Below are 20,961 nucleotides of genomic sequence, written 5' to 3' on the forward strand. Positions count from 1 at the left end.
AGCGCACGTAAATACAACAGAAAGGCTTCTGTGTGATGTGCAATATGTTAGCATTTGGGGACCCATTTTAAACTTTGCCTAGGGCCCCACTTTGCCTAAAACCGGCCCTGCCTACAAGTGTACAAAGATATTATACAGTCACCATGTGACAAGTGGGCCTGTGTAACTTCAAATGTCAGGGCTGAATTTTAGTCCCAGTCCGGCCCTGCTTGTGTACAGTATTGTGATACCTGCATAAGTGGGGACGTCCATGCAGTGTTATGAATTTCCCAGGGGTTCTCTTTCTTGTTGTTGCTTCTTTGATATTATGGATGGATGATGTTTAAAAAGCTCATTGGTAATGATGTGATTATGTGTATGCAAACATATTATTCCTTTAATTTTGTTCTTTGAAAAAAAAATTGTGTTATATCCCAAGTAGTAGCCTAAACGACTTACCAACGATTATGACCAGCGATACGACCTGGCCGTGATTGTTGGTAAGTCGTTGTGTGGTCGCTGGGGAGCTGTCACACAGACAGCTCTCTCCAGCGACCAACGATCAGGGGAACGACTTCGGCATCGTTGAAACTGTCTTCAACAATGCCGAAGTCCCCCTGCAGCACCCGGGTAACCAGGTGACGTCACCGCTGTGCTCTGCTTTACGGCTGGTGCTGACACAGTCAGTGCAGGAAGCTCTGAGCAGCAGCGCGTAACCCTGTGGACGCCGGGGACGTGACAGACATCAGAATGTGAGTATGTACTGTTTTTTTTTTAACTTTTACAATGGTAACCAGGGTAAATATCGGGTTACTAAGCGCGGCCCTGCGCTTAGTAACCCGATATTTACCCTGGTTACAAGTGAACACATCGCTGGATCGGCATCACACACGCCGATCCAGCTATGGACAGCGAGTGATCAGCGACGAAATAAAGTTCTGGACTTCTAGCTCCGACCAGCGATATCACAGCGGGATCCAGATCGCTGCTGCGTGTCAAACACAACGAGATCGCTATCCAGGACGCTGCAACGTCACGGATCGTCGTCGTTCTCGCTGCAAAGTCGCTTAGTGTGAAGGTACCTTTAGTGTTAAAAACTTGGCAATACTCAGGTTGGCCTCTATACATGATTGTGGTGGAGCTAGTTCCTTTTGTATTTGCCACAACTGGCAGAACAGGACATACAATTAGTGCACAAGTCCTCCCAACATGTTTCACCTATAAGCTATATAAAGGGGTCGTGTCTGGCTGGTCGCCATTCATGCCATTGTCCTATACCCTGATGATGCCGCACATGTGGTGAAACATGTTGGGAGACTTGTGCTCTGACTGTATGTCCTGTTCTGCCACTTAGTGATGATACCCCAGGGTGCCATCTTTTGAACATATACTGTATATTAGGAAGCAATGCTTAATGTCTATAAACAGTAGGCAGATTAGGGACATTATTATATCCACACCCAGTATATATTTTACACATAATGTTAAAAGCTAAGCTTTATGGCTTGTTAGAGTGGGATTTTAGGTGGGGTTCTCCCCTTTTGAATACATCCCTCCCAAGTTATTCCTATTTTCCTCTTGTCTGTTCTGACATTTAGTCCTATTGATTGAACACACTAGACTAGAAGGTTCACATACTTTTGATACTCACAGAAATGTGATATTGAATTTTTTTTTTTTTCAATAAAAAAGGCAATATCTAATATTTTTGACACCTTTCTTAGATTTTTTTTTATCTACGTTTAAAACTTGTCTGAGAATTTCATGTAATTTCAGGTGTAGTTTAAAAGAAATATGGAGAATTCAGTTGAGCTGCTGGATCTAATTACGATTGCTCAGAACCTTACGAGTCCTCGTTTTTCCGCCGTCAAAAATATCAAAAGGAAAAACAAACTTGTCACTGCTGATGATACATCATCGCCACACACTGTTGTAGCCAGATATTGGGAGTAGTCACTTTTCTATACAGACGGCTTTGATAATGTGAACAGTTTCACTTTAACAACACCCCCTCTGGATGCTGACATAGTCACTAGTTGGGTGGCTCCTCGTACTGCAGGCTCATCCCTCAGAAGATCCCTCTCATGGTCTTAATGCTCTCTGACAATCTGCTCCTGTACTGCCATGCCTCCTTGTGTCAGCAGAGCCCCCTCCTCAGTCCTGGTGCCGCCCTGACTGTGGATGCTGAGGAGTGCAACCTCCTCCTTCATAGATGCTGACACCCCTTCACTGGTACTGCAATTCCTGGATGCAGGCAAGCCGCAGACATCCTCCAGGACATCAGGTACCAGGGATGTGGATGGAGGAGCTGTATATTGTGGAGGATGTGGATACTGGGGGAGGGGCTGGATATTGTGGATACTGGTGGAGAGGCTGGATATTGTGGATGATGTGGATACTGATGGAGGAACAGGATACTGGTGGAGAGGCTGGATATTGTGGAGGATGTAGATACTGGTGGAGGGGCTGGATATTATGGAGGATGTGGATACTGGTGGAAGGGCTGGATATTGTGGAGGATGTGGATACTGGTGGAGGGGCTGGATATTATGGAGGATGTGGATACTGGTGGAGGGCTGAATATTATGGAGGGTGTGGACACTGGTGAAGGGCTGGATATTATGGAGGATGTCGATACTGGTGGAGGGGCTGGATATTATGGAGGATGTGGATACTGGTGGAAGGGCTGGATATTGTGGAGGATGTAGATACTGGTGGAGGGGCTGGATATTATGGAGGATGTGGATACTGGTGGAAGGGCTGGATATTGTGGAGGATGTGGATACTGGTGGAGGGCTGGATATTATGGAGGATGTGGATACTGGTGGAGGGGCTGGATATTATGGAGGATATGGATACTGGTGGAGGGCTGAATATTATGGAGGATGTGGATACTGGTGGAGGGGCTGGATATTATGGAGGATGTGGATACTGGTGAAGGGGCTGGATATTGTGGATGATGTAGATACTGGTGGAGGAACTGGATATTATGGAGAAGCAGGATACTAGAGGAGGGACTAGATACCGATGGAGGAACAGGACACTGGTGGAGGGGCTGGATACTATGGAGGATATGGATACTGGTGGAGGGCTGAATATTATGGAGGATGTGGATACTGGTGGAGGGGCTGGATATTATGGAGGATATGGATACTGGTGGAGGGCTGAATATTATGGAGGATGTGGATACTGGTGGAGGGGCTGGATATTATGGAGGATGTGGATACTGTCGAAGGGGCTGGATATTGTGGATGATGTAGATACTGGTGGAGGAACTGGATATTATGGAGGAACAGGATACTAGTGGAGGGGCTGGATACCGGTGGAGGAACAGGATACTGGTGGAGGGGCTGGATATTGTGGATTACGTGAATACTGGTGGAGGGGCTGGATATTGTGGAGGAGCAGGATCCTGGTTGAGGGGCTGGATATTGTGGATGATGTAGATACTGGTGGATAGACTGGATATTGTGAACGATGTGGATACTGGTGGAGGGGCTGGATATTGTGGAGGATGTGGATACTGCTGGAGGGGCTGGATATTATGGAGAATGTGGATACTGGTTGAGGGGCTGGATATTGTGGATGAAGTTGTGTCATGAGGTTACCGCGACAGTGTAGAGCCAGAAGACCGCAGCGTCTGATTGCTCCTACTCTTGCGCTGAGAAGAAGCACTTCTCTTTCATTTTAAATGTGTTTATTTCTTCTGGCAGAACAGGGGTTAATCGGCCATGATGGAAATCCCTGTGCTCACAGCTGTGCTTGGTTGGTAACTCCTTTCCCTTTTATAATCTGGGCTCTGTTACAAATCCTTGTCAGAGTTAGCATTTGCTGCATGGCTAACAGAGGGAGAGGAGCACATATGAGGAGAGTTGAAGGAGTTATTAGTGACTGCTGTATGGTTTGTATGTGTGGTCATTTTTATCCTTCTCTGTTTTTGTTTATTCCCTATCTTCACACCCCGATGCATTCCTCTGTTTTATGTGAGTGAATATTTTGTATGTCTGGAGTTTTCTGTTAACCTTTGTTTGTGTTGCCTTGTTTGTCGGGTTGGTGTACTATGGTGCAAGGTAGCGCCCCTCTTCACTGGGAGGGGGAAGAGAATAGACAGAGGGATGACTCAGGAGATATGGCAAGGGTGGATGCCCAGGCACCTTCGCCATCTAAAGTATCCCAGGGAGCAGGGCGCCCCCTAGTGTTGTGGACAGGGAAGGAGCCCCTGGTCCCGGGTCACCCGACAGCTGTGCCGTGACATTTGGCTACTGGTGAAGAGGCTGGATATTGTGGATGATGTGAATACTGGTGTAGGGGCTCACAGTAAAGGTGAAGGATGTCTTGGCTCTGTATGAGACTCCTGACTCCTTGAGGCAGCCATGTCTCTTGTGATCTGGTTTGATCTCCGTCTTCGCCAGAGACATAGGCACTCACCTCTGAGCCTACTGAGGAACTCTTGCAGGTGGGGGTGGCACCTCACTTGGGTAAACTACCTTTTGTCAGGTGTAAGGGGTGAGCGTGTTTCAATTGTAGTAAAAAAGGGCCATTTCATGGGCACATGTCCCTACCGATCACATGGTAAACAACTGCCAGGAAAACTAGGTGGACCATATTGCGGGGAAGTTAGCAACCCGGGTGTCCTCATCACCTTCGTGGATAGTACACAGTTTTTCCTATCAGCTTTTGGCCACCTGGGTGGGTTTAAGGTGGACCTGTCTGCATTTCTGGACAGTGGAGTGGGGTTTAATTTGATTGATGCTAGGTTCATCCAGATCCAAGGCCTCATCCCACATACTCTGTCCAGACCCATACTCATAATTGCCATTGACTCCGCCCCCTTGAGACAGGTGCATTTTGCTCAACTCGTCCGAGACTTGCAGCTTCAGTTGGGGGCCATGCAAACTGAGGTGATAGACTATTATATACTAGAGGGTGTGCCTTCGCCTGTGATACCGAGACTTCCTTGGCTCGCTCTGCACAATCCTGTAGTAGATTGGCAGACTCGGGAAGTAGTAAAATGGAGTGGGAATTGTCAAGGACACTGCTTGGGTACCCAGTTTGCTAAGGTGGATACCCAGTCTGTACCTAGTTACCTGTTGGAATTTGGGGATGTGTTCTTGGAGCAGGGTCCCAAGAACTCTCTTCCCATCATCCTTATGATTGCGCCATTAATCTCATTCCTGATGCTAAGCTGCCCAAGAGCAGACTCTATAATATCTCTGGTCCAGAGAGACAGACTAAGAAGGACTACATCGCGGAAAGCCTGGTTAAGGGTCATATCAGACCATCCCCCATTGCTGTGGGGTTCCTTTTTGTAAAGAAAAAAGATGGAGGTTACACCCTTGCCTGGATTTCTTGGAAATCCTCTCTCCTTTTGTACTTGTGTGTGCCTTGTATTGCTCATGTTTATTGTACTTGTTTTTGTATGCCCCTTTTTCACATGTAAAGTGCCATGGAATAAATGGTGCTATAAAAGTGAATAATAATAATCATAATTCAGTACGACCAATGTCCGTGATCCTTATACGCTCTCTCTCATTCCAGACCTCTTTAATCAAATTGTAGGGGAAAAATGGTTCTCTAAGATGGACCTCAGGGGGGCGTATAATCTCATCCACATTAAAGAGGGGAATGAGTGGAAAACAGCTTTCATTAAGCCCGAGGGACTCTATGAGAATCTGGTGATGCCTTTTGGGTTGAAGAACGCGCCTGTCGTCTTTCAACATTTTATAAATGACATCTTTAGTTGCCTGGCAGATTCATTGTTATCTATCTGGATAACATATTAACTTATTCACCTGACTTTGAGTCACACAAGGTACATGTCAGGCAGGTCTTAGGCATACTCAGAGACAAAAAATTATATGTCAAACCCGAGAAGTGTATGTTCTCGGCTGAGGAGATCCCTTTCCTAGGATATGTGTTATCTTTCACCAGTTTTCGCATGGATCTGGTGAAAGTCCAGGCGGTATCGGATTGGGATCATCTTGAGGATTTGAAGGTATTGCAAAGATTTTTAAGTTTCGCCTACTACTACCGTAAATTCATAAAGAACTTTTCGGTAGTAGCCAAACCTCTTATAGTTATGACCAGGAAGGGGATGAACTTCTCCAAGTGGTCCAGTCCTGCCAGGGAGGCATTTGTTAAGTTGAAAAGACGTTTTTCTTCTGTGCCAATCCATATACAGCCTGATGTTTCTCAGCCTTTTATCGTTGAGGTTGGTGCGTCTGAGGTGGAAGTGGGGGCTGTATTGTCGCAGGGTGCATCTCCTGGTAAATAGCAACCATGTGCTAATTTTTCTAAAAAACTGTCACCTGCTGAGAAAAATTATGTCATTGGTAACAGGGAACTCTTAGCAATCAAATGGGCTTTTGAGGAGTGGCGCTGTCAGGAACATAAGGTATTTGATTGTCTATTATCGGGCACACTGAGCTCTGCTACATCCAACAGCAGAGAACAGACACACGCTGTGGGCCATTCCAACCCCCCTTCTTTTCTCTGCCTGCAGCACAGTGGAATTCAAGCCACTCGTTTCCCCCTCCGCCAGGAATGTCTTTGTTGCCACTCTGAAGCTAAACGAAAAGAGTGTAGAAACCATGAGCTTCTATTGTTCTATTAAAGTGATATATAGGAGCACCGATCCGGGCTAGAGATATAAGAATTATATATTCCGGATGTCCATCGATAGATCTATCACTCACTTAAACCGCTAGCAGCTAAACGCAATGAGTGCAAAGAGTGGATTTCTTCATAAGTGGATCATGTAATTACTCCATGTTTACACTTAAAAGAATCTCCATGATGTGGGGCACATTCTGATCATTGTGTCTATCGTACAGAGATTCATACAGCGAGCTAGACATAAAAATAGTTTTCATAATTCTGTGTAAAGGGGAGGTTTCAGCCTCTAAGTGAGGTCACCACAGGGGGAGGGCTTTGGTTTTAGGCTAGGAAATAACTGTGTGAAGCAGGAGTCTTCAGTGTCTTTTGTCCAGGGTCTAGCTGCTATACAGAGGGGTGCTATGCATCTGGATATATGCTCGCCCTGCCCCCAGCACACAGCTAGCCATGATGATGCAATGACATAACGACCTGTAAGTGTTCTTTTAAATTTTAATCCTTTTTTTATTTGTAATTGTATTGTACATATGATTTGTCTCCTTTATAATATCTTTGTGTACTTTGTAAACACTGCCTACTTTTTTTTGGAGTAAAATATCAAAGTAGTAGCTTGTCTCTCCTTGTTCTATAACGAACTGTCGTGTCCTCTGAAGTGAATTACGCTACTGATTTGGGTTGGCTCCAGACCTGTTAATACTTGGAAAATCAGAGCTGGTGGCAGCAGAATTTGTCCTGTACGTTTGGGAGGCTTTGTAGCGACGGCGGCATTGATAATTATTGTTCCCTCCTGAGTGGGAGTAGTTATATTGCCCTCGCTGCAGTGTGCCCAAAAGCCAGTACATAGCAGGCAGCCTTTCTAGCGACTAATTACCCTAGGTGCAATACCCTGACTGACCTGAGGGTAAGGGGGGCACCAGAGAGCTGCGAGTTCCAAACTGGAACTAGGATGTGGGATATAGATAAATCCTCTCCAGAAGGAACCAGGGGCAACCAAACAACCCCGGCAAATTGGTGTGAGTGATGGGGATGATAAAGGTATCTTCCCCGTGAACCGTGACATATTGGTGGGATCCCTGACATATACAGTGGGATTCATGACAGGTGCAATTTTTTGGAGAGAGCAGTTCATCCAGTTATGGTAATCACTGATCATAGGAATCTGGTAGATTTGGAATCGGCGAAACGTCTAACACCTTGACAAGCAAGATGGGCATTGTTCTTTACCAGTTTTAACTTTTTTTATCACATACAGGCAGGGGAACAAAAACATGGCTTTACACCCTGGTAATAAAGCCACCGCTGATCTGCTTATTCAGCGTTTTTGGTGGCCAGGTGCTCATCAGGATGTCTGGGAGTATGTAACCGCCTGCAGTGTCTGTGCACATTCTAATACTTCTCTGTTGTGAATTCCGTTCTTGGGCTCCATCCTGTGGTTGCTAATGGTATTTTTGGGAGTTCTGCTCTTGGGCTCCCTCTGGTGGTTTTAAGTGGAACTTAGCAGCTGCGTTCACTAATCGGTTCCCTGGCCTTTGTTATTTAACTGGGCTTTTGGCTGTAGTGGATGCCAGCTGTCAATGTATTTCCTGTGGATTCAGTCCTTTCCTGGAAGTTCTCTGTTGGCCAGTCCATTTTCAGCTTAAGATAAGTCTGCTGGTTTTTGGGTGTTTCCCTGCTTATGACCTTCTGTTCAGTTTATTTATGTCTCTTTTGTTCAGCTTGTCATGATGGAATATTCCGGCTAGTTGGAAGCTCTGGGGTCGCAGATTTGCCCCTCCACACCGTGAGTCGGTGTGGTGGTTATTTTTTTGTAAACTCTGCGTGGACTTTTTAGTTTTTATACTGACCGCACAGTAGCCTTTCCTATCTCTGTCTGTTTAGATAGTATTGGCCTCCTTTGCTAAAAAATCTAGTTTCATTTCTGAGTTTGTCATTTCCCTCTCCACTCACCGTCAATATTTGTGGGGGGCTATCTTCCTTTGGGGGTTTCTCTGAGGCGAGATAGTTTTCCGTTTCCATCTTCAGGGGTAGCTAGTTCTTAGGCTGTGCTGAGGCGTCTAGGCAGAGTTAGGTACGCTCCACGGCTATTTCTAGTGTTGGTGTTAGGAGTAGGGATTGCAGTCAGTAAAGTTACCACCTCCTCAGAGCTAGTACATTATTTGTTTTACTAACCAGGTCATTTCAGTGCTGCTCTGTATTCACTAGGTCATATCAGTGATTACTGTCTGTGGAGCTGCTACCTCCTCTAAGTTTGTCCATGATTGGTTTTACCCACCAGGTCATCTCAGTACCGCTCCGTAACCACCAGGTCATAACACCTCATACTTGCCTGCTGGGGGCTCACCAACCATTGGATAATTCCCAGTAGACCTTGGACTCACTTGTTGGTCAATTTTATCAAGGATCTTCCCGTGTCGGAAGGGAATATTGTAATAGTGGTGGTGGTAGATAGATTCAGTAAAATGTCTCATTTCATCGCTTTACCAAATGCCAAATCCTTGGTGCAAGTTTTCATCAGGGAAGTAATTAGATTGCATGGGATCCCGACCGATATTGTTTCGGATCAAGGGGTGCAGTTTGTCTCCAAGTTTTGGAGAGCATTTTGCACTCATCTGGGGATTCGTTATCTAGAGATGTAACTCAGGTGTTTCTTTCCTGAAAAACAGGAGAATTTGGTTACCTATTTACCATTAGCTGAATTCGCTGTAAATAACCGTTGTCCCCGTTTTTCAGGGCATATGGGTTCCATCCTCAGTTTAGTTCATTTAATAGTGATTGCCCTTCTGGATTACTGGAAGAAGAACGGTTTTCATCTTCTATTAGTACCATATGGCAAAGGGTTACGAATAATTTGAGGAAGATGAGATCCAAATATAAGAGTGTGGCTGATCTGAGACGTTTGGTGGGTCCGGACCTGTGTGTTGGTGACTTGGTGTAGTTGTCCTCTAGGAACACTAAGCTGAAGGTTCTGTCTTGAAAACTGGGTCCCAGGTTTATAGGTCCTTATAAGATCGTAGCCACCGTCCATCAAGTAGCATTTCACCTTGCTTTACCACCTACCTTTAGGATCCACAATGTATTCCATCGATCTCTCCTCAAAAAATACCTTGCATTATTATTATTATTTATTTATAGAGCACCATTAATTCCATGGTGCTGCACATGAGAAAAGGGGTTACATACAGGGTTATAGATATCGTTAACAGTAAACAAATTTACAATGACAGACTGGCACAGAGGGGAGAGGACCCTGTCCTTGCGGACTTACATTCTTCGGGATAATGGGGAAGAGACAGGAGGTTGGGATGCTGCAGCACTGGTGGTGGTGAGCTTGGCAGCTCGGGTGGTTGGTGAGGGGACAGCTCGGGTGGTTGGTGAGGGGACAGCTCGGGTGGTTGGTGAGGCGGCAGCAGCTCGGGTGGTTGGTGAGGCGGCAGCAGCTCGGGTGGTTGGTGAGGCGGCAGAATGATTGTTACAGGCTGTAGGCTTTCCTGAAGATATGGGTTTTTTCATTTCTATTGAAAGCAGCCAAAGCGGTAGAATGGAGACAAGGGGCAGAATGGGAGACATGGGGGCAGGATGGAGACACAGGGGGCTTGATGGAGACCCAGGGGCATGTCCCACATGTCTACTTTACATCAGTAATTTTGGAAACATAATTTTTTTTTTGTTAGGAAGTTCTAAAGGTTAAAAATTGACCAGCGATTTCTAATTTTTACAACAAAATTTGCAAAAACATTTTTTTAGGGACCACATCACATTTGAAGTGACTTTCAGGGGCCTGTATGACAGAAAATACCCAAAAATGACACCATTCTAAAAACTGCACCCCTCAAGATACTTAAACCCACATTCAAGACACTCAAGAAGTTTATTAACCCTTCATGCGCTGCACAGAAATTTTTGGAATGTGGAAGGAAAAAAATAAACATTTACTTTTCTTTCACCAAAATTTTCCTTTAGACCTCATTTTTTTACTTTTGCAAGGGTAACAGGAGAAAATGGACAATAAATTTTGTTGTGCAATTTCTGCTCAGCATGCAGATACCCCATATGTGGGAGAAATCTACTGTTTGGGCACATGGCAGGGCTCAGAAGGGAAGGAGTGTCATTTCACTTTTTGAATGTAAAATTTGCTGGCATAATTAGCGGCACCATGTCATGTCTGGAGAGCCCCTGATGTACCTAAACAGTGGAAACACCCAGCAAGTGACACCATTTTGGAAACTAGACCCCTTAGGGCTCATACTCACTTGCGAGCAAAACGGACAAGTGCAATCCGATAAAAAATCGGATTGCACTCGGACCAATGTTATTCAATAGGTGACATCTCATTTGCGATTTTTTTCTCAGCCAAAATCGGACTGAGAAAAAAATCGCAGCATGCTGCGATTTGCTGTGAGTCTCGGACGAGACTCGCCAATGTAAGTCAATGGGTGCGAGTAAAAAACGCACGGAATACGGACGATCTGTTTTCCGTCCGTTTTTTACAGATACCTTACCATTCTGAGGCATAGAACACTGTAAATGGTCATGTAAATGATTGTAAAAAAATAGTTGAGCAGAGAAAAAAAACGCATTGCATACAGATGTCATATGGATGCTGAGGTATGCTCAGGATAATTTAAACAACAAATTAAACAACAAATTTTGGGGTCCATTTTCTCCTGGTAACCTTGTGAAATTTAAAAAAATAGGTCTAAAGAAATTTTTTGTGAAAAAAGTTAAAGATTTATTTTTCCTTCCACATTCCACTAATTCCTGTGAAGCACCTGAAGAGTTAATAAACTTTTTGAATGTGGTTTTGAGCACCTTGAGGGGTGCAGTTTTTATAATGGTGTCACTTTTGGGTATTTTCTGTCATATAGGCCCCTCAAAGGCACTTCAAATATGATGTGGTCCCTAAAAAATGTTGTTGTTTTTTAATTTTGTTGTACAAATGATAAATCGCTGGTCAACTTTTAACCCTTGAAGTACAATATGTCATGAGAAAACAGTCTCAGAATCAGTGGGATCCGGTGAAGCGTCCCAGAGGCTCATAAAGTGACACTGGTCAGAATTTAAAAAAATGGCCTGGTCAGGAAGGTGAAAATAGGCTTCGGGGTGAAGGGGTTTGATGGATTTTGCTGGTTTTATGGTTATGTAATTGAATGTTTTATGTTCAGCCCTTAACTATGACATCAAAAATCTATCTTCCATAAATATTGCATTGATGCAAACCCCAAAATTCATATATGGTGTTACGATTCTTCTGCTCAGAGTGTCTGGGACTCAGTGATGGACAGCTCTGTCATCCTATCCTGTGCTGGGGTGTACTGAGCTGTCAGTGCTGTGATTGACAGCTCGGTTGACCTATCTGAGACTGGGAGGTGTACATATTTTCCACAGGTGCTCCCTTTTCTTTGTAATTGCCTTGCTATTTAGGTCAACTGTGTGTCTCAGATCACTGCCAGTCAAAAGCTTGTTCTAAGCTTAAGCTCTCTGGTGTGTGTTCACCTGATCCCTGTGCTGTAAGTGCTGATCTGCTGCTGACCTTTGGACTGTGTTCTGATTACCCGTTTGTTATTGCCCCTTTGTTTATCTGCTGTTTACTGGTATTCTGACCCTGGAATGTGACCTGACTTACGACTTTGTATTTTCCATTGGTTTACTACATGTTCTTTTGGTATTGACCCTGGAACGTCTGACTTCACTGACTCATGGCCTGTCGATGGGTTGTGACTAGCGTCATATATGGACACCAGAGAAAAAGTGTCTAACTGCAACTGTAAAGTTTTTCTTAGAAGAGGTGTGTCAGGACTCTGAACATTTTGATTACCTTTTGTGCATTACTGCCCTTTTCCAAGATGGCGTCTTTGGTCTCATGTACACTGTGTCTTCCTGCCATATAACTCCACCCCAGCCTTTAGTCTGTGCTAGAGTATTCTGCATTGCATCCAGCTCTTGATGACTCCCTGGCTTTGCACCTGCACCTGCACTTGCTCCTGTGAACCTGTGTGGAGATCCTGCTACTCATCTCTGAGTTTCTAATGCATACATCGGTTTCCAGTAATCCTCCATCTGGCTGCTCGTGTTTGTTTCCATCTGCATTTGCTGGACATGTAAGCTGTTGCTGCTCTGCTTAAACCTGAGACTTTTACCCAGGCCTCCCTGGTTGTGCTAAGATATTATTTGAACTGCCTTATAAGCATATCTATCTGTGTTTGGACTACCAAGGACTTATTCGTGTCAAGTATCCTCAAGAATAATTGTGCTTCATAGACTTTCTGTGTGATTGCATTTTCCTCTGAAGTTTCCTATAGACTGCTAAGCTGCGTTTAATATTTACTCCAAGTGTTGTGGACTTGAGTTTCTCTCTGCCCCTGTTTGAATCACCGTGTGATAATATAGACTTTACCACTTATAAAACTGTGTCCTGTAGTTGTCTTGTTCCATGCAAAGAGTCTCCTGAGTTATCCCTTATAATCATTACAAAGTGTTACCTCTGAAGGCTGTAAATTTTTCACTTCTCTACCTCTTGAATACACCGATCTCAGACTTTGTCTTTTTCCCAGCAGCTCTCCCTATTGTAATTATCTCATCATAGCAGGAGGTCCCTACTTCAATGGAGATTGAATTATCTCTCTCTCATTTCCCTTGTTTCAATTAGTCCCTCTGTTCCAAGGTCTAATTAATTCCACATGTTCAAAGTGATGGCCTACTTCAATTGAAATTGAAGTATCAGCTCTTCTCCCTTCTCTCGAGATGTCTTTATGGATTTTAATTTTGCTCTGTGATAGGGGCTATAATCTGACACCCAGTATGATGTAGTTTGTAGAAACTGGAGGAGTGTTACATCTATTTATATAATTGTCTAAGGTCCATTTCTGTCTGTCTGTAACGGAAATCCCGCGTCGCTGATTGGTCACGGCCGGCCGTGACCAATCAGCGACGCGGGATTTCCGGGAAGGGGTGTGGTCTCCACCATCACTGCCGGTGTACAGGAGAGAAGAGCGGGAGAGTGTAACGACCAGGAGGGAACGTGGAGGCATCTGGACAGTGCGTGTACTGGCCTGGGTGAGCGAGGGAGGTGGGGAGGAAGCCGGGGACCGGGAGAGGGTAAAGAGTGGAGGGCAGAGGGGGCTGCGAGGACGCCGGCCTGTGACGACCTATTGTGTGCGGGCACCCAGAGTCCTGCGTGTGTGGAGAGCCGGGGCGCGGGAGCCAGGGCTCCGGGGAGAGGGAGCCGGGGACCCGACCCCTCCACTGCATTGAACTATACCGGCAGATGCCGGTACAGTTTAAATCAATGATGGAGGAGACAGCGTCACCTGACGCTCCCTCTCCCATCATTCCCCGCTCTGCCTCTGACACTGCGGGTGCGCAATGACATCATAGCACACTCACTGTGTCCCAGGCAGTGCAGCGGCAGCCGCCGAGACTTGAGCAGGGAGCAGCGCGGGCACAAGTAGAGGTGAGGAATGTGTTGTTTTTTTTACTGGACTGTGGGGCCATTCTCGGAGGGGGAGGGAGGGAGGTGGGGGAGAGAGGTGGGCTGTGCTGTATACTACTATGTGGGAAGAGCTGTATACTACTGTGTGGGCTGTGCTGTATATTACTGTGTGGGCTGTGCTGTATACTACTGTGTGGGCTGTGCTGTATACTATTGTGTGGGCTGTGTTATCTACTACGCTGCCAGATAGACCTATATTCCGTATATGTCCATGTAGCTGCACAGCCTATATGTGTATGTATATATCTATATATATAATCGTCTAAGGGTCTACATGTCTGTTTGTCTATAACGGAAATCCAGCGTCGCTGATTGGTCATGCCCGGCCGGCCGTGACCAATTAGCGACAGGCACAGTCCGACCGCGAATTGGCCCCTCCCTACTCCCCTCCAGTCAGTGCCCCCCTCCATACTCCCCTCCAGTCAGCGCCCCCCAGTAAGGCAATGTGTCGCCCCATCCCAGACCCCTGCGCCCCGGTTACGCCCAGTTCGGGTTCACGTCGGTGTACACATGGGCTCTGCTCCCAGCCTGCGGTCCCGGCATGGCAGCTGGGGGTCTGGAGCTCGTCCCCATGGCCCCCGGGATAGGAAGGTGGCGGGAGGCCGCCTGCAGGAGGAGAGGGGCGGCCGCACACAGCACAGCCAGGCCGGGCCGAATCACAGGCTTCTGGGACTGACGGCAAGGAAAGGACGGGTGGCACCTCCAGAGCACAGAGACCCCTGCAGGCCGGAGGAAGTTGGTGCCGCAAACTGCACTACAGGCTGCCCGAACCCCCGACATCCTGTGCCCTGAACCCCCGATATCCTGCGACCAATCAGCGACAGGCGCAGTCAGCCCACGAATTGGCGCAGGATTTGAACCACGCTTCGCTGATTGGACGCGCCCAGCCAGCAGTGACCAATCAGCGATATTGGGGCGGAATTTAACCCCCACTCACAGCGCGATGTACAGTACATACATACATATGTAACGCCTGGGAGACCGAGGTACCCAGCACCAGATCAATGAGGTCCGTCTCTTGAGGGGGATGTCACTAGTGGCTTGACCCGGTGCTGTGGCCTCAGGCGATGCACAATGTAAGGGATATCATGAAGGAACAGACACTTACTTGATCAGCAGCAGATCCTCTCAGCTGTGATGACCCCGATCCTGGATCGATGGCTATTGTCCAAATGAAAGACTGAGGCGCTGAAACGTTTAACCAGTTTACTTCAACAAAAAGGGATTTGCAACCAATACTGTCACCGGAGTCTGTGTAAGAACTCTGAATTACTTTGACCCTGTCAGGATTTCCACCTCTTATTATGCGCAGTTTCTGTATGGCCCTGCTGCTGTATGTGAACTGGCTGCCGACCCAATCTGTCTCTTCTGTGCTCTGGTTCGACGGACAACCCGAGTCCTTTTTTTGTCGGCTTACCCCCTCTGGGAGTACCGCTGAACTCTGTGTCTGTTGCTGCGTCTTACCCTGGTGAAGCTGATATCACCTCACTTCCTTCCGGTTGCTGTATTATATCTAATGAATATAGCCACGGATCCGGTATCCGTCTCTGCGCCTATTCTGGGTATAGGTTATTACTACCCGGTTCTCACAATGTCCTTTTTCTCTATTCCTCTTTTCCTACTATGGGTATTACGGGCCTATAATCCGTCATAGGGCTGTTAGGAGTTCAGTTATACGACCTCTCACTTTCAACTCCTCCACCCAACTGCCAGTCCTTTTCTCAGACTAGAATAGATCAAGGGGAGTCTCTGGAGCTCCCCCTTCTGGCCGGAGATGGTAGTGCAGTCTTGCTATTTTAATATTTGTATTTGGTGTCAATAACTATTTTTGTGGCAAATACCTCTAGGGGCGCCACACATACATACATATTCTAGAATACCCGATGCGTTAGAATTGGGCCACCATCTAGTAGACTTAAAAAAGACTTCTTTCCGTCATGCTGAGCCATGGTGGTGGAGTCTAAATCACTTGTGCATGAATTACAGCCATGGATTGGATGATGATCTGAAGGGGATCTTGACCCCTGTCCCACAGATCACTTTCAGAAAAGGCCGCTCTATAAAAGACAGGGTAGTCCACAGTCATTTTACACCCCCCTCTCCCCAGATACATCCCACTTGGTTGGACAGTCGGGTTGAGGGATGTTATAGATGTGGAAACTGTAAATACTGTGGGGCCATACGTCAAGGTAAAAATTTTGTGAGCAACGTAACAGGGAGAGTTTTCTACATCAAGCATTTCATAAATTGCAAAACAAAAGGCGTGATCTACAAGATGACATGCGATTGTGGGGTTGAATATATTGGCAAGACGAATAGGGAGCTACGAAGAAGAGTGGGTGAACACCATCGGGATACGATAAATAAAAAAGATACCCCGATTGCGAATCACATTAACAGAATGCATCAGGGTAACCTAAAAATGGTCAATTTTATGGGCATTGACAGGGTGTACCAGCCCCAGAGAGGGGGCGACTGGGATAAGAGCATTCTGCAAAGAGAGAGCAAGTGGATTTTCCGCCTCCACACGACAATACCGCATGGTTTGAATGACCAACTTATCTTTACTTCCTTCCTATAGAGATAGGGAACAACAGGGCACATTGGTAATAGGGATAGCCGCCGTTGAGTGGGGGCGCCGCTGCGTAGGAATAGGGTGCCAACCTCCGCGTTAGGTAGGAGTAAAATTAGGGAGGGCCTTTTAGGGATGTCTATAGCTGCACCCTTTTCTATCTTTCCTTTTATGGAAGGTCCGCTGTGTCACGTATTTTTATCAATCGATTTTTTCTATGTAACTATTCTTTCTATGTAACCATTTTTGATTTTATTTGTTTTCCGATGGTACTTACTGAGTGAAGAGCACTACCTAATTCTGAAGCTCTGTATTCCTCGATCCGTGGTAGTATAAACATTAAAATAGGGTGAATTTACCTGTACATACTATTTAGAGGGCTCGGGAGTGAGTGATTGCTCCTTCCGGAAAGAATATACTAGGATACAGGAGTGAAAGACACTTTGTAAGTGTAGTGCCCTGTATCTTAGCTAGCGTAATGCGCTTCATACACATTACTATGGAGGAGGCGGCACTAAGGTAGAAGTGTCCGCCCACCGGATATGACGTTACGGCAAGGTTTGCCGACGTCGAAGTGTCCGGAAGTAATGTGCGCGCAGTAATTCATGGTGCACACATTTGAACAGACCGGAAGTTCTGCTCCCGGCGTCCGAAAGCACGTGACCGCATAACGCCGGTGAGTAGTGCATAACAAACGGCAGTTTGGAGGCCGCTTTAGCGAGATGCTCATTCGGTATACATGATGGTGATTTATTCCCCTGATGATTCTAAGCTGTATGAAACGCGTTGGGAGGCACTATTCATCAAGATGGACCTTTAGAGAATAATGCGGATAGAGGTTGAAAACCGCTGAAAGGGTCCATACTAACTCAAGCCGCACTGAGTCAGGGAGATGACCGTTAGAAGGCAGATGAGTATAAAATAATTTGAGATGTACTGGAAGTGCACGTGACAGCGTATGCGAAAGTATGTACCTTTGTTGACAGAAGGGGTATTTTGTTTACTTTTTGGCTGTGCGGTCGCTATACCTAAAGATTACATATCTGAGCATTCTGTTATATATGAAATGATTTCACCGCTGTGAAAGGTAACAGGAGGAACATGATAATCGTTTATAAGTGGTTGTCTGAAGAGGTATCAACCATCTTATGTGCTGCAATATAGCTATATGTGCAATGGTACAGAGGCTATGTTTGTTTGTGATTCCCCTCTACTATGGAGGATGTATGTCAAAATATAGTAAATTCACCTTCTTTGTGAATATATAGACTGTCTGCTCTGTGGTTATTGTGGTTATTTACCCAGAAGCACCGTTTTGACATTTAAGAGAGACCAATTGTCAGACTTTAAATTGGACATTACTCTCTGGCGGTGACATTTTTTCTCTGTTTTATGAGTTTGTGTTTGTTTGTATGCACCTAGCACTTTGTGTCAGCACTATATGTTTGCACTTTTTAGTATCCTATTAAAAGTTACGTTTTAATATATATTATTCAGGAACGCGCTTTTTTGCCAGATTAGGGACAAGTTTTATACCCTTTTAGCATTTTAAACGTAAAAACAATAAAAGTAAAATGTTACGGTTTGATAGGGATTTTTTTGGCGTGTTTCCCCAATTTGTTAATATTTGCATCATTGACCTGTCAATGTGATTATTACAACCACAACCTCAGATCTTTAGACCCCCCTAAAGCCAAGTGGAGACATCAGGGTATGCGGCAAAGTTAGAAATGCTGCATGGACTCAGCATGGCAGCCAGGCAGAGCGGTGAGAATGCATGCCAGTTACTGCCGTGACAGGACCCCTCTTTTTTCGGCCAGACCGACAACAGAGACTTCTCAAGAATGGTAGGGGCGCATATATTTTCGGCAGCCTCGCCAGAACTCTCCTCAAAGCCAATGTCTTTCACTTCAAACACATACAAGAGAACCACAGGGACAGCAGGAACTAACAGAGGCAGAAGGGACCTACCGATTCTTGTTACTGGAGGACTTGCATACCCCAAACGGCTGACCCGCTTGGATACGTGTCACTTAGACAGACTTCTCCTAGCTGAGGGGGAACAAAGGTTTTTTTAGCCAGAGGAATATGTCCCATCGAAGGACAGGTGCATTTGCCCAACACTAGCCGGGTAAGGAATGTGTTATGGTTCCTCCTCCAAATCAGTCATATCGAAGGATCAAGACAAGACACGAGTTTCAGGCAGGGAAAGAGGAAACACCCGGGCACAGGGAGGAGGAAAAAGGCCTGAAGGCATAGAAGGCGGAATCTTGGGCACAAGACAGTTGGCAGCGCGATACAATCCCAAATGAAGCACCTGGCTAATGGACCAGTCAACAAACAGTGAATGTCAGCGCAACCATGCGAAGCCTAGAAGAACAGAGTTTACAAACTTAGGCAGAATGTAGAAAGACATTTTTTTGGAATGCTCAGTTCCAATCTGCAGGGGGACTGGCAGCATGATATAACAAATAGGTTCTGCTAGAAGTTGTCCTTCAATGGAGGCAATAGACAAGGGATGACCCAGCTGTTGTATAGCGAGCTGAATCAACGGACCAGATCCAGATAGATGAAGTTGCCTGTTGAACCAGATTCCAGGTGGGCAACTGTGGAGAGGCACTTTTACTGCCAAGGACAGCGTAACTTCGGTCACCAGTTTTGGAGCGCAATCTCTCTTACCTAGGGTCAACTCTCTGACCAAACCTAGAAGCAGGGGTTCTCCTGCTTCACTGGGCACTGACTAACATAGCTTTTGCTACTACAGTACATGAACACGTTAACACGATGTACTTGTACTGTACAGAGAGAGTTTGGCTTGTTCTACCTGCTTAGGCTCTAAAGAAGGGGGTGGAGCTTGCAGCAGCAAGGGGTACTGAAAGACTGCAACCAACCTGGGAGGATCTCCAAAAAGAGAAGATACTTGAGCCGTTCCAGAGTGTGCTTATGGAGATCAATCCTTATAGCAAGCTGTATAAAGGCATCCAAAGAGGATGGGAGATCTGCTTGCCAACTCATCCTTAATTTGAAAGTACAGACCATGATAAAAGGTTGCCACTAGGGCTTCTTCATTCCAGACAAGCTCCGCCGCCAAGGTGTGGAAACCTAACGCATACTGAGCCAAGGTTAACATGTTCTGTCTTAGAGTCAGGAGGGATGAGGAGCAGTCAGATTCTCCAAATACTGTCCGAAACATCTCCATTAATCTCCCAGAATTGCGAATCTAGGGATCACCATGCCTCCAAATGGGGTTTGCGCAAACCTGGGTTTATCCAAAGAGCAGAGAGACCACGAATGCAATCTTGGTCTGGTCCGAGGGAATAAGATCAGTGCGGCGAGGGAAGTGGATCTGGTACTGGTTTGTGAAGTTGTGGCTTTCCTTGGGGTGTGGGAATGAAGTGGAAGCTGAAAGACTGGACAGAAATAGGGCTAGCAGCACAGGTTCAGGATATGTAGCCAAGGTCAGAAGTGAAGGGAACAGACAGGACGAGAACACAAGCTAGGTCAGTAATAGAACGTATAAACAAAACAACACCTTGACAGGAACTATATACAAACAGCAAACTGGTAAAGGTATGGAGGGTGGTGTTTCCTAATATAGCACCTGCGAGATGGTGATTGGCTGGAGAACCCAAACCCATCAAGACACATCAGGTTTATATTTCAGATGGGGGCTGGAATAGGCATAGCTAGATGAAAGCACCACATTACTACAGTTGGCTAGAAGGGGTTTCCAGAAGGGGTTATAAGATGGACAGGGATTGGTGGAGGTTAAAAAAGGGCGTTATAGGGGGCAGGCCTAGGGATTAGTTTGGGCGGGGAAAAAAGTGCGGGAATATCGTCATTTTCAAAAAGAAACTGGAGAGTGAAGTTACCTCATGGAGTCCGTTGATGACCTGATGGACTGGCTGAGGAACGTCGCTCGCTCCAGACGGGGAGGATGGCTGGAGGAACAATTGTCTTCCCTCTTGGCTGCCGCTGGTTTGGTTGAGCTGAGCAGGAGAGGCAGGCGGGCGGAGAGACTTTCACTGAACATGGTAGCGCAAATCAGGCGCAGGCTCCAGAGCTCCTCCGGGGACCCTGCGGCCTTTGGGTGCAGTCACTTGGCTTCACCCCGCTTTCCTGCCCCAGCAGGAAATCATGCACCGGTCTGCTGGGTTGGGGCAGCGGAGTCTGAGAGGAGCATAGGCCGGAGCGGGCTGCGACGGGGACACAGGCCGCAGCGGAAGCGCGGCTGGGACAGGAAGGGTAGGCCGGATTATCATGGCGGCCTACACGTATGGCCCGAGGTGGGTACAGCAGAAGCACT

The 20,961-nt window shown here is 46.2% G+C and overlaps 1 protein-coding gene across 1 annotated transcript in view; it reads left to right on the forward strand.

Moving 5' to 3' along the window:
* The first annotated feature begins 2,042 nt into the window (after positions 1-2,042).
* The window catches only part of RUSC1 (RUN and SH3 domain containing 1), a 169,975-nt gene continuing 151,056 nt past the window's right edge, over positions 2,043-20,961 (forward strand). The window contains exon 1 of the mRNA XM_077256432.1: positions 2,043-2,263. The gene's annotated coding sequence lies outside the window, so the exon portion shown is untranslated. The remainder of the gene's footprint in view (positions 2,264-20,961) is intronic.

The sequence above is a fragment of the Ranitomeya variabilis genome, chromosome 1 (genome assembly GCF_051348905.1).
Source record: "Ranitomeya variabilis isolate aRanVar5 chromosome 1, aRanVar5.hap1, whole genome shotgun sequence".
NCBI classification, from domain to species: domain Eukaryota; kingdom Metazoa; phylum Chordata; class Amphibia; order Anura; family Dendrobatidae; genus Ranitomeya; species Ranitomeya variabilis.